Raw genomic sequence first — 12,714 nt, 5'->3', positions numbered from 1 at the left:
CTTCAATGAGGTGTTCTTATTTTGTGGCCACAGCAAAGAAATGAGGAAGGAACTTCTGCTGGAAAGACCAAGCATCAGCTACTCCACTCTTAATACTCTGATTTCAGTAAAATGGAAGGTATAGTCAGGATAGATGTGATTGGCTATGGTTTCTTTCCATGCTTTACATTATGCATTTTTCATTGTGAATGTGGATTGTGTGACACAGGAGCTAAATGAAGCGGATAAACAGCTTTGGAATGTTAAAGCAGCAGAAGCAATGGAGGCTTACAAAAAGGAGATGGAAGAATACAATCAATCTAATGTGATAATAGCTAACAACAACCCTAAGCCCTGAACACCCCAAGATTTATATTCATGTTCAAGTAGTTCTGTTGAACAGCTGCATGCCTGTGGGGGCTTGTCTTTTATGCTAACCTAAAAATATATTTGTATTCAAAAGGTGGAGGCCAGTGTAATTTTTTTTTACAAGATGTAATTGCGATTTCAAGAGAATCACTTTTTCCAATTCAAATTTCCTCTAAAAATCTACAGACCACTGCCTTATTTTGATGTATAAAATAAAGGGTAAAGTACGTGTACCCCCTATGATGCACCCAATATTCCTCGTACCCCCCCAAGGCTCTGACAATTCCGCATACCATCCCTCATAATTCTACGTACCACCCCTACTTTACCCCCTAATGCCAAACAAGTCCAAACCGTTAAGTTTAGCCGTTAAGTGCTAAAAATTTGACCATTTTACCCTTCTATTTTTATAAATTTGAAAAGTCCAATGCTCTCACCTATTTGTTGATATTATGAAAAGACCTTTAGGCATTGAAAAGTCCTAAATGCCCTCACCCACCCAACCCAATACCACCACCACCACCCACCAATGTGGGCTGCACAGATGCAAGGATAACCCGCATTTATCCTTGCATCAGAGGGTTCAAACTCTACTTCAAAGCCATCATCGCTGCAACATCTACTGAGTTTGTCTGGGACTTTACATGAATAAACACGGAAGAGATCAAAACTACAAAAAGAATGTCTAGAACTCCACACTCTAGATGGCTTTTCTTCATCTTCCTCATCTTTAGAAGCCAACACGATAAATTCAAAAAAAAGAAAAGATGGTTCCTCACAACGTTTAAGTCAGTATGGCTAGGTTTTCGTCGCTGAGGTTGAAGAGGGAAGCCTGAAGACAGAGAGACAGGGTAAGATTTTGGAGTGCATAGAGAGCGGCGGAGATTCAGGAAAGAATCCAAAGCAAGTGAGGGGGTAGATAGAGTAAAGGTGTTCTTTTCTCTTTTTAAGTCTAAGCCTCAAAGGTGCGGTTTTCATTAAGTGCGAGTCTTCTCTCTGTAACAAAGGGCGGTGATGATGGTAATGTTGGGTGGCGGTGGTGGTGGCTACGGCAATGGTGGGTGGTGGTGGTGGTGGTATTGGGTTGAGTGGGTGAGGGCATTTAGGACTTTTCAATGCCCAAAGGTCTTTTCATATTATGAACAAATAGGTGAAGGCATTAAGGACTTTTCAAATTTATAAAAATAGAAGAAAGGGTAAAATGGTCAAGTTTTTAGCACTTAACGATTAAACTTCACAGTTTGGACTTGTCTGGCATTAGGGGGTAAAGTAGGGGTGATACGTGGAATTATGAGGGGTGGTACGCAGAATTTTCAGAACCTTAGGGGGGTACGAGGAATATTGGGTGCATCATAGGGGGTACGCATACTTTACCCTAAAATAAATGAGGCAGTGAGTGAATTCAACTTTCATATCTGAAAATTTCCAAGAAGTGGTGAAGTAACCCTTTTCCATAAAATACATGAGGCCTACCATAAAATGCAATACAACAAGCTCTACCATAGAATGCAAGCAAGCAGCTTGAACAAACAGGCCTTGGTGGTGCAACTCTTTTCTATTCTATTTGAAAGTGCCACATAGAGATTGAATCTCATAGTGGAGAGTGGTTGGCTTTCATAGCCCTAGCTTTTCAAACAGTGGGGTTCTTCTTTAATTTAAGACCACATCATCTTGATATAAGAAGACTTTACCGAAAGAAAGAGTTATTGAGTTGGTTCTTCTTTCTTCCTATCTTTCATATTTGGGTAATTTACACATACCATCCCTGAGGTTTGACAAAAGGATGATTTTACCCTCCAGTTTTGGAAAATTCTGCGTACCCCCCTTGAGGTTTACAAACGGTAACAAATAAACTCATTCCGTCAGTTTATGACTAATACTGTTAAAATAAAAAGGTAAAGTGACCAAAATGCCCCTTCAAGAAAAAAAAAAAAAAAAAAACCTGCAACTCATCTTCCCCAAATCGATTTGGGGAAGATGAGTTGCAGGTTTTTTTTTTAAAAGAAACCAAACCATTTGTCAATTTTCTGCCTGAAACTTTTTTTCGGTAAAATAATCTAAAGAATGGAGAGTTCACTTAACACAACAAGCCACCAAACTCATGGCTTTAATTTGTACGATAAATGGATGGAGCTAAGGATCCGAGGAATGGAAAGTGAAGAGAAAAGGAGGTGGGGGTAGGGGGCCAGGGGGTTACATACATCCAAAAATTGAACCGAGAAAATGAGAGAGGAGATGGAGAGTGAGGCGTGAGAGGACTAGCGTTCATGGCCCTGATGACACGGGATGGTGAATAACAGAGATGAGGGAAAGTTATTAGAGAAGATGAGTTGCAGGTTTGGGAATCTCAATCTCAGTCGCAAGGTACCCCTTTCGGATGGCCTTCTGATCCTTCATCCCATGCCCCATGGTGATGATGCGAGAACTGCATCTGAAAGTTCAAGTTGTTTGTCTCCTCTACCCATCTCCCTTCTCACTTAACAACCAAGAATTTAATTGAAAAAAAAAACCCTACTTGCTTTTTGGGTTTTTATTGGGTCTCTTGAATCATTAATATTACAAGAAGTAATTCATGGAGAAAGGCCATGGATCAGAAGCAGACAAAGATAGATTGAAGAGGTTAAGAGAAGAGTCTCTCCAAGATCTGGGAAACTTGGTCATGTTCTTTAAGTCTCAAATATAAAACCGCACATACGAGATAACGAATTAGACAATAAGAGCCGAAAAGCCTGCCCTGAGCTAATTATCATTCTGGCCCTTGCAAAGACGATACTCAAAAACCCTAAAATTTATCCTATTAGACGTAGGGGTGTCAATAAAGCCCGGCTGGCCCAAACCCGCCCTGAGCCCGGCCCTGGCCCGATCCTGATTTTTCAACCCTGAGGGCGGGTTTGGGTTTAGTCATAGTCTGGCCCTGGCAAGATCGGGTCGGATCAGGGTTTAGATCCTGGGCCTAGCCCAGCCCGACCCGACCCAACCCAAACCTGTATTAATTATAAGTATATAATATTATATATATATATATATATATATATATATATATATATATATATATTTATATTTATATATATGTTAACATTAGTGTTAACATTCTAAATCCATTTGGCAATTTTGTAATTGTCAACATTGATGATGTCCTAATATTTTCCACCTCAATAGAACAACACTTCAAACATTTAAAGAGTTTCTTCCAAACTATGAAAATAAGCGGCCTGGTACTCTCTCAAAAGAAAATGGAACTATTTCAAACCAAGATCCACTTTCTAGGACACTACATTCATCAGGGCCGAATCATTCCAATCGAAAGATCAATTGCTTTTGCTGACAAATTCCCAGATCAAATTCTTGACAAAACACAACTCCAAAGATTTTTAGGAAGTCTCAATTATGTCAGAGATTTCATTCCTCAAATCAGTCATATATGCAAAAATCTATATTCTAGACTTAAGAAAAATCCCACTCCCTGGACAACTGACCAAACTACTGCCGTCCAAAACATCAAAAAACTTGTCAAAGAAATCCCCTGTCTCCACCTTGCTGATCCTACCTTATTCAAAATTGTCGAAACTGATGCTTCAGAACTAGGCTATGGGGGTATACTCAAGCAAGTCCATGATGATAAGGAACAACTTGTCCAGTACACTTCTGGTTTATGGAACCATGCTCAACAAAATTACAGCACCATTAAAAAGGAAGTTTTATCCGTGGTTCTTTGCATCCAAAAATTTCAAGGAGATTTATTAAATAAAAAATTTCTTATTCGAGTTGATTGTAGTGCAGCAAAACAAGTTTTAAAAAATGATATTCAAAACATTGCTTCCAAACAAATTTTTGCTCGATAACAAGCACTTTTATCCAGTTTTGATTTTGACATAACTTTTATCAAAGGAGAAATGAATTCCATCCCTGATTTCCTCACTCGTGAATTCCTGCAGGGCCCAAAAACCATTTCTTTCATTATGGCTCCTAAGGAGCCCCCTAAAACCACAGTCAAATCCAAAGATTCCTATGCAAAGTCTGCCCCTTCTAACCAATTGATCAAAGTCTCCCCTTCCAAACAGGTCACCGCAAATATTCCATTCAGTCAAATTGTATGCCATTGAACAAGCCGAAACTCTTGAATTCTCTATCCCTATCCTCATCAGAGGATTCAAAGTCAAGTGGTGGGACAAATGTGACCTTAGCAAATGTTCCAAAGAAACTCTTATCAAAGCCTTAACCACAATCAAACCCAAACCCCAAATTACTTTGTCTGACAAACCCAGCGACAGTAAACGCCTTCAACGTAAGGCCAAACAGGCTGAGATTGAAGCCCAACTTGCCGCACTGGACACTGAAGAAGAAGAGGAGGATGATGTAAGATCCAGTATTGGGTCCATCACACCTCACCTCCATGAAGGCCAATTCGCCAAGATCCTGATGAGGGGCTTGACCTTTTAAGCCAACAATTTTCTTCTTCTTCTGCAAGATCCCCTCGAAGGTCCCTGGGTCAGATTGCCCAAACTTCCAAGAAGACCCTTGATAAGCCCATGGGCTAGTTTCCAAGCCCTTATGTTGGAAAACCGTCAGCCATAACGACATCAAACTAATGGCTAAGCAGTTGACACGTGGCCGATTGAATAGGCATGTCTCAGCCACTATCCCTGATCATGGATAGTCAAGCCACCACTGGGCTCATACTAATACAGTGTAACATCTAAACCAAACCAATGAGGAAAACAATGTTTTTACACGTGGAATGCCTCGATGCGGTTTTTGAAGATTCTACAAGATCTACGGCTCAAATCTCCATCGACACTTTTATGAATAGTAAAAAGTCAATTTTACTGTAGCACTCCAGTCCAAAATTGCTTTCGGTGCCTCTTTGCCTCGAAAGTCAAAAGTTTCGTCTCTTCTTTCGGTGCTTGTGGTCCACTTGCCGTCCACTTGCCCCCAAAGTCAAAAGCAGCCAACAAGCCCATGTGCTCCTTGTCCAAGATTCCCTCCGGATAAGATTTCTTGTTCAAGGGAGAGGCAGCAAGTTCTCTATAAAGGACCATTTCATATTCCAAAGAGGAGGAGGAGAATTGGAGAGACACAAATAGTGCAGATCCTCTGCAACTCATCTCTTCACGGCTCTTCAAACATCAAAAGGGTTTAAGTAAACCCTCTGCAAATTTTAATTTTATTTTTAAGATTGTACCTCAAGTTCTCAAGTGTTTGCATCAAGAATCAAGTTTATGTAATATTATTCTAAAGTCTTTCAAGTGTTCGTCCCAAGTTCCATAAGCTTTTATCGCAAGCTTTCAAGTGTTCGACCTCATACTTGTAAGTTACATCTCTGAAGTCCTTCCAAGTCTCAAGTCCTAAGATTGTCTCAAGTTCTCTTTGTTCATGTTTGTAATTCAAGATCTCCTTTAATATAATATATCAAGTTTTCTTGTTTTCATTTCAAATATCTTAAATTCACTTGGCTGGCTCAGCCACCTACTCTAATCATAGCAGAAGACTACCTGCAAAATGGTAGATCGCTGAGGGTTACCCCCTCTGAGTGTGAAAAAGGATCCATCCCTCAATCATCAGCACCTGCTTTGCACACAAGACACTTTACATTATTTCATTTCGGTATAATTTTATTGAGCATCCTGGATAACCTACTGGTATCGAATTTGGAAAATATGGTGGATTGGTAAAGTTTTTGTAGTAGGTCTTTCTTGTTGGGTATAGGGTATCGGATCCATTGTAATGCATCATTGAGAGGTTTATAGTTGATGACTAATCGGGGTGTTCCTCTTTCAATTTCAGCATTTTTGTTAACATAAAAGGCTGTACAACTCCAGGGAGACTTACTTTTACTGATTAATTTTTTGTCAAGAAGGTCTTGTATTTCTCTTTTACAAGTTTCTTGAAGTTCTTGGTTCATTTGAATAGGTCTAGCTTTGGTAGGGATGTTCTTCTCAAGAAATCCTGGTTCATAAGGTAACCTAACAATATGTTTATGTCGGTACAATAAAGCATCGGGGAATTCAGAACAAAGGACTTTTTCAAATTTTTCTTCGATATTAGAGATTTGTTTTTGTATGGTTTTGTCGCTGAGTTTTTGTTCAACATATCTATGTGCTACTTCTTGTTTTAAGTATTTAAGATGTTTTTGTTTACTATTGATTAAATTAACAGTTGATTGTGTAGAAAGAGCAACAGATTTGAGAAGGTCAATTTGTTTTGTTTGGGCTGGTTCTAGGATTTCAAAATCAACTTGTTTCCCCAAAATTTTTGTTGAGATACCTTGGTTAGTTACTGTAAAAGGTTTGATGAGTTCGAGAAAAGGTTGTCCTAAAATTACTTCAGTATTTAAATCTTTCACTAAAATAAAAACTTGTTTTTGGCAGGTTCCTTGGTTACATATGTGAACATCGGAAAGTTTATAATTTACATTGAGTCTTGATCCATTTGCTCCTGTTAGTTTTTGGGTTGATTTTTCAAAATACTGTGTCGGGACTAATCCTTCTTGTATGTAGTTTAGTTGGGCTCCGAAATCTATTAGGGCCACAATATTTATCTTGTGGGAAGAAGATATTACAAATGTTATGTTTACATACCACTGTTGACATGAAACTTTGTTGATAAGATCAATAAATTCAGCTTCTTTGGTTGGGAGTCTTTCTATGTTTGTTTGGAGTTCTTCGATCTCTGATTGTTCAGGAATGGATTGTTGGGTTCTCCTTAACTTTGCTATATCAGCCTTAATGTTTTTTATTTCAGTTTTAAGATCATTGGTGGTTGCTTCAAGAGTTGTGATTCTAGTTTGATCAGAAATTTGCGAACTAATGGGAATTTTCTCAAAGCGTTTATAAATTTGTTTGATATCATAAGAAGTGGCTTTAGTTTGTGTGTTGGTTGTTGATAATTGTTGCATAAGTTCTTGGGCATGTTGAAGATATAATCTTCTAGTATTTTTATTTTTAATTTGATCAACAAAATGAAGAAATTCTTTAGGTTTGTCAAAATTTTTTATTCCTAGATTTGTGTGTATCATGTTAATAGATTTGGATTCTTCAGATTCACTACTACAATTATTACAAAATGAAGGGTGATGCAAATCTCCCCAGTGAAGTCACCACCTCTCAATGATGCATTACAATGGATCCGAAACCCTATACCAAACAAGAAAGACCTACTACAAAAACTTTACCAATCCACCATATTTTCCAAATTCGATATGTAAATAAAACTTCAGCGATCAACTGCTTTGGTGGGATGGTTCGAGAATGCACGAAGTCAGTTTCTATAAATGTAGTCTGGCCTTTAGTGGTTCTTTTAAGGGCTCTGGATCTGATGGTTTTCATGGCTTTATATTGGATGCGATGAACTATGGCAATAGGGATAGATCCCTTCTTCATTTTGTAACCACTTGTGTTAATGTTAACTTTTAAGGCATCAAGTAAGTTGGCATCACTAAGAGGGAGGTTGATATCAGGGTTACAATTGAAGTAGACTGGTCCTTTGCAAAGACTGGTTTCTAGCATTCCTAGAAGAGAGTCTTCAAAGTCTATGAATCTTTGGTCTCTGAGTGCGAGAAGGAGAGATATATTAAGTCCTTCTCTGTGGAGAGGTTTGATGGCCACTTGGATGAGTCCTATATGGATATAATTGAAATCTTTTTTGAGTTTGTTAAGATTGGCTGGATCTAGGAGTTGGATCTCTTCCATATCAGGAGAATAGTTTATAGTTTGTTCAAAGGTCTTGATAGTTTCACAGAAACTATACCAATCTTGTTTGTAGACTTCTTTGGTAGGGACTTTAGGCATTTGCCAATTTTGAAGGGACTGGTCAAGATCACTTGTGAAAACTTCATTACTGATGATATTATTATGCGAACTAGGTTCGCCTACAAATCTCGAAGACATTGACCTATTTAGTCGACTCATAGTTATCGGTACTATCCCCCCATACAGAAACACACTTTCATCCACCAAAGGGTGAAGGGTGATTCAGTGCTAACAACCGATAGCGGGACTTACACTCTGCCCTACACGGCTCCAGAAAGCAACTAAAACTCCTCGACGCAACTCCCAGAGGACGGTAAAAATAGGACGAAAAAGAGGAATAGGACTAATAATCAGTCGTCGGTGTAATACGACTTGGCTCTGATACCAGTAGGTTAACCAGGATGCTGAATAAAATTATACAAAAATGAAATAATGTAAAGTGTCTTGTGTGCAAAGCAGGTGCTGATGATCGAGGGATGGATCCTTTTTCACACTCAGAGGGGGTAACCCTCAGCGATCTACTGTTTTGCATGTAGTCTTTTGCTGTGATTTGAGTAGGCGGCTGAGCCAGCCAACTGAATTTAAGATATTTGAAATGAAAATAAGAAAACTTGATATATTATATTAAAGGAGATCTTGAATTACAAACATGAATAAAGAGAACTTGATACAATTGTTTGAGTTAAAATAATACCGCAAGCGTATGGGTCAATCGTAGCTACGGGTCGAACACGAGGAGATATACGCCACTCTATTTAATTAACTTAAAAGTAATGCAAAGTGAACCAAATTAAAGTGTTAAATTAAACTAATTAAACTAATATAAATTAATGCATCCTAACTCATAAGCATCTAACAAAATTAAGGGATTAAATTGGCGTCCTAACACATGAGCATCTAACCTATCAAACTAAAGCGAATTGAAAGGAATAACAAAAACGCAGCCACACTTCATAATCACATAAAAAGAAATAAAGGAATAAAAGTGCATCCACATACCACAACCATATAAAAAAAATAAAAGAAATAGAGGGAGAAGAAGAAGAAGATAGAGAGAGATAGAGGAAAGGGAGAATGAGATAAAGGGTTTAGAGAATGAGATACCTTGATGTGCTTGAATACTTGAATAAACTCACCATGACTTCCTCTTCTAAATCTCCATGTCTTGTCATCAACATAGGAACTTAGACTAGGAGGCTTTGAACTAAAAATATTACAACCATTAAACTAGACTTATGAAATCAAAATAAGAACTTGAAATCAAACTAAGAACTTAAGCCAAAAATAGGAAAAGAAGAGAAAATTTCACTAAGTGAATGAAATAAAAATTACACTAAAAAACAGAATTAAAATTGAACTAGAAACTAACTAAAAACTGAACTAAAAAACTAACTTGTTACAACCCAAAGGGCAAGGGGTATTTATAGGGGGAGAGAGGAGAAGAGAGAAGAGGGAACTGTAGGAGAAATATTTCCTAAGAAGCGAGAATATTCTCTTCTCCTTCCTCTTTTACAATGCCTTGAATCCTAAGAAAAAAAAGAAAAAAATAGAAAGAAGAAGAAGAGAAGATTGTTTACATAGACCTTCTATTTCTAGAAAAGTAAACTTCCAATTCTAACAAGTGCTTCCTTTTCTTTGTAGATATCTTCTCCAAGCAATAAAATCAAATCATCTTTGACTTTTCAACTTTCCATAGGTGAGAGAATATCTTTCAAAATAAATCTATCCCAAGTAGAATTTCAGAAGTGCCCTTGAGAAGTTGGAGGAGAGAGAGAGTAAGGGTGATGACTAAGACTCCTTCAAGAATAAATAAAATATCCATTCTGTCCTTCAAAAAACGTGGAGCATGAGGTGTTTATATAGGCCTCACCATTGTGTTTCTTACGAAAAATCACCCAAAATAGACCCAAATTTCGTCCAATTTGGAGTTCGGGAGCCCAAGATATCTCAAGTTGAAGTTGGACTGTCCAGAGCCCTCCAAATGGAATCTTTCGGGTACAGGAAATATAACTTCTGGTTATTGCATTAAGGCCCCTAGAATCTGAACTTTCGCTTCACTTTGTCTCCAGTTGACTGTCAATAATTGCAAATAAACCCCTACAGACCATTTTCGCGCTTCGTTACGAAAACGGCCATAACTTCTTCGTTTCAACTTGGAATCATGTGCCGTTTGAACTGTTACGAAGCTGACTCGATGGGCTACGCATCCAAGCCATTAACACATCTAAACTACTTCAAAACATTTTCTTAGCATCATCTCCTCTATTTTCACAAGAAATCACCTAAAACCTGAAAAGCACAAGAAAGCAGCGAGTAACTCTGTCCAATGTGGTAAAATGTATGTTTTATACCCTAAGATTTCACACATAAATGTGCTCATCAGATTCCCCCACACTTGAACGTTACTTTTCCTCAAGTAAAACAAAAGATAAACTAACCTAGAATGCAAAAAAAATCCTAACTCACTTTCGTAGGAATCACGGTTGGACTTAGTATGTACAACAAGCCTTTCAACCCCTAGGTTACCCCTAGTGGACGAGTTGTGTCTTGTGGGTGTTTGCAATGAATATACACCCAATATTCAATAAATCAAAAAGAATGATGTAAATTTTTCTCATGGCATAAGTAAGATAGGGCACACAATCTCAAAGAAATACTCAACTAAAGATTAAGGAGCCAAAGGTTCCCCCACACTTGAATTTTATCACCCCACATCAATTTAAGTAACAAGCATGCAACAAGTTCAAGGGATCTCCTCATATTTTCTAAACACTACTCACTTTCAAGTAAACCCCCCCATAGCATCGATGGAACCAAAGACTTAGGCATTGAGTATTGTTGACCATACTTTTTTTTTTTCAGGCATTAAGGCAAAAGTTTTTTTCTTTCTCAACCACAAACTCTATTTCTACTCCACTACTGTTCTCTGAATGACATGGTGGAGCATACACCAGACACCCAAATACTTGGTAGCTTCGCTTTTTGCATATATCCATAAGACTTTGAGACATTGATGCAAGAGTTTTTTGAGTTTTCTTCCAAGGAATTTCGATCAAGTCACCCTGCTTCATGAGGCACAGTGCCCTGTCTAGTCCCAAGGAATTCCACTTTCTTTTCTGTTCCTTGTTTTTTTTCATTTTTTTTTTTCATTCACTTCCACTTTCATGCCTTGCCTTGCCACAAACAACTTGGTCTCAACTACTAGCCAAAAGATCAAAGGGTCCATAAAACACATAGAGGAATCTAACCATCAAATGAAATAACGCTCATATTTTCAAACTCAATCCCCATCACCGGATACAAACCAACTACCGTCCTTGAAAAGGGATTTTTTATTATTTCGCATGCTAGGACACCTAATTTCTTCTCTCTCTCGTTTTGCAATCAAAGAGACATGTGAACAAAACCAAACTATTGCCACAATCAAAATTCACCAATTAAACCCAACATCCCCCCCACACTTAATTCATGCAGTGTCCTCAATGCATGCATAAAAGAAAAAAAATAAGGACAAGGGAGGAGATGAAGGGGCTTACCAGATATAATTAACAAAGAGGATCATGAAGAGTCATGAGCTCTACAAAAAGTGCTAGGAGCAACAATAGAAATCTCAATCCATGACCAGTAAATGGAGAAATAGCTTCAGAACCAGAAAACACTCGACCATGAATTTTAGTAAAGCGAGAAATAATACGAAAGTTAAGCACAACTGAGAAATATCCAATAGAAAAATCTGTCCTCATGGGACAGTGAAAAATGAAGGCAATAAAACTCAGGCCATAAATCCTTCCCTTCTCTCCCATTTGCAATGTAGAACACCTATCATTCTTTGAAAAACCAACCAAAAACGGATCACAATAAGCATAAAAAGGATTATGAATAACCTCATCTAAATAATCATAAAAAATTGGAGGTTTACTCAAATCAATCCTAGCAATACAACTATCCGCTCTTTGCATAACTTGGTTTGTCAAATAAGGATCATGAAAAAATGCTTGAAAGGCATTATGACTAACATTATCCTCCTCAATAAAATCGTCAAACCTAGGAGGTTTGGACAAATCAACATGTGAGACAATGAAATCCTCAAAATGACAATTATCTAAGTTTTCCAAAGAGAGAGGGGGAGATCGAATTTCCTGGCTTTCTATGTTATCATGAAAATCTGATTCTAAATCAATAAATTCACTAGGTTCACTAAAATCAGAAATTTTAGGCAAAAGGTGGACTTCCCCAGGTAGCTCATCAAACCTCACTTCACTAATATCTTTAGGAGACTCAATCTCAACATGTAAATTATCATGAAGAGCATCTTGTTGGGAGTGACTCTCATTAACCTCAAATTGGGATGGTGGACTTTCAATATCATTAAACTGGGGATGGGGCGGTTCAGGTTGACTAGGTAATGTACCCGTTTCCTCCTCTTGTACCATGGTTATCAGTTGAGAGAGTTGCTTCTCCATGGTATTTTGGCTTGTTGTGAGAAGGTCTATGTATTTTTCAAGCTCACTCAGTCTGGCCTCCTCACCCATGTTCTGAAATTCAGGGGGTTGGTGGTATGGTTCAAGGAGAGGTGGCCCATTGAGATTCAATGGAGGGTTGGGCATTGGAGGACCAA

At 38.0% G+C, this 12,714-nt stretch overlaps 1 long non-coding RNA gene across 1 annotated transcript; it reads left to right on the top strand.

Moving 5' to 3' along the window:
* The first annotated feature begins 33 nt into the window (after positions 1 to 33).
* On the top strand, positions 34 to 276 carry LOC122664970. The gene is made up of 2 exons (XR_006333406.1): positions 34 to 118; positions 209 to 276. It is a non-coding gene; the product is annotated as an uncharacterized LOC122664970 (long non-coding RNA).
* The last annotated feature ends 12,438 nt before the right edge of the window (positions 277 to 12,714 follow it).

The sequence above is a fragment of the Telopea speciosissima genome, chromosome 6 (assembly GCF_018873765.1).
Source record: "Telopea speciosissima isolate NSW1024214 ecotype Mountain lineage chromosome 6, Tspe_v1, whole genome shotgun sequence".
Classification (NCBI taxonomy): Eukaryota; Viridiplantae; Streptophyta; class Magnoliopsida; order Proteales; family Proteaceae; genus Telopea; species Telopea speciosissima.
The sequence above is the reverse complement of the archived record's forward strand: the minus strand, read 5'-3'. Positions and strand labels throughout refer to the sequence as shown.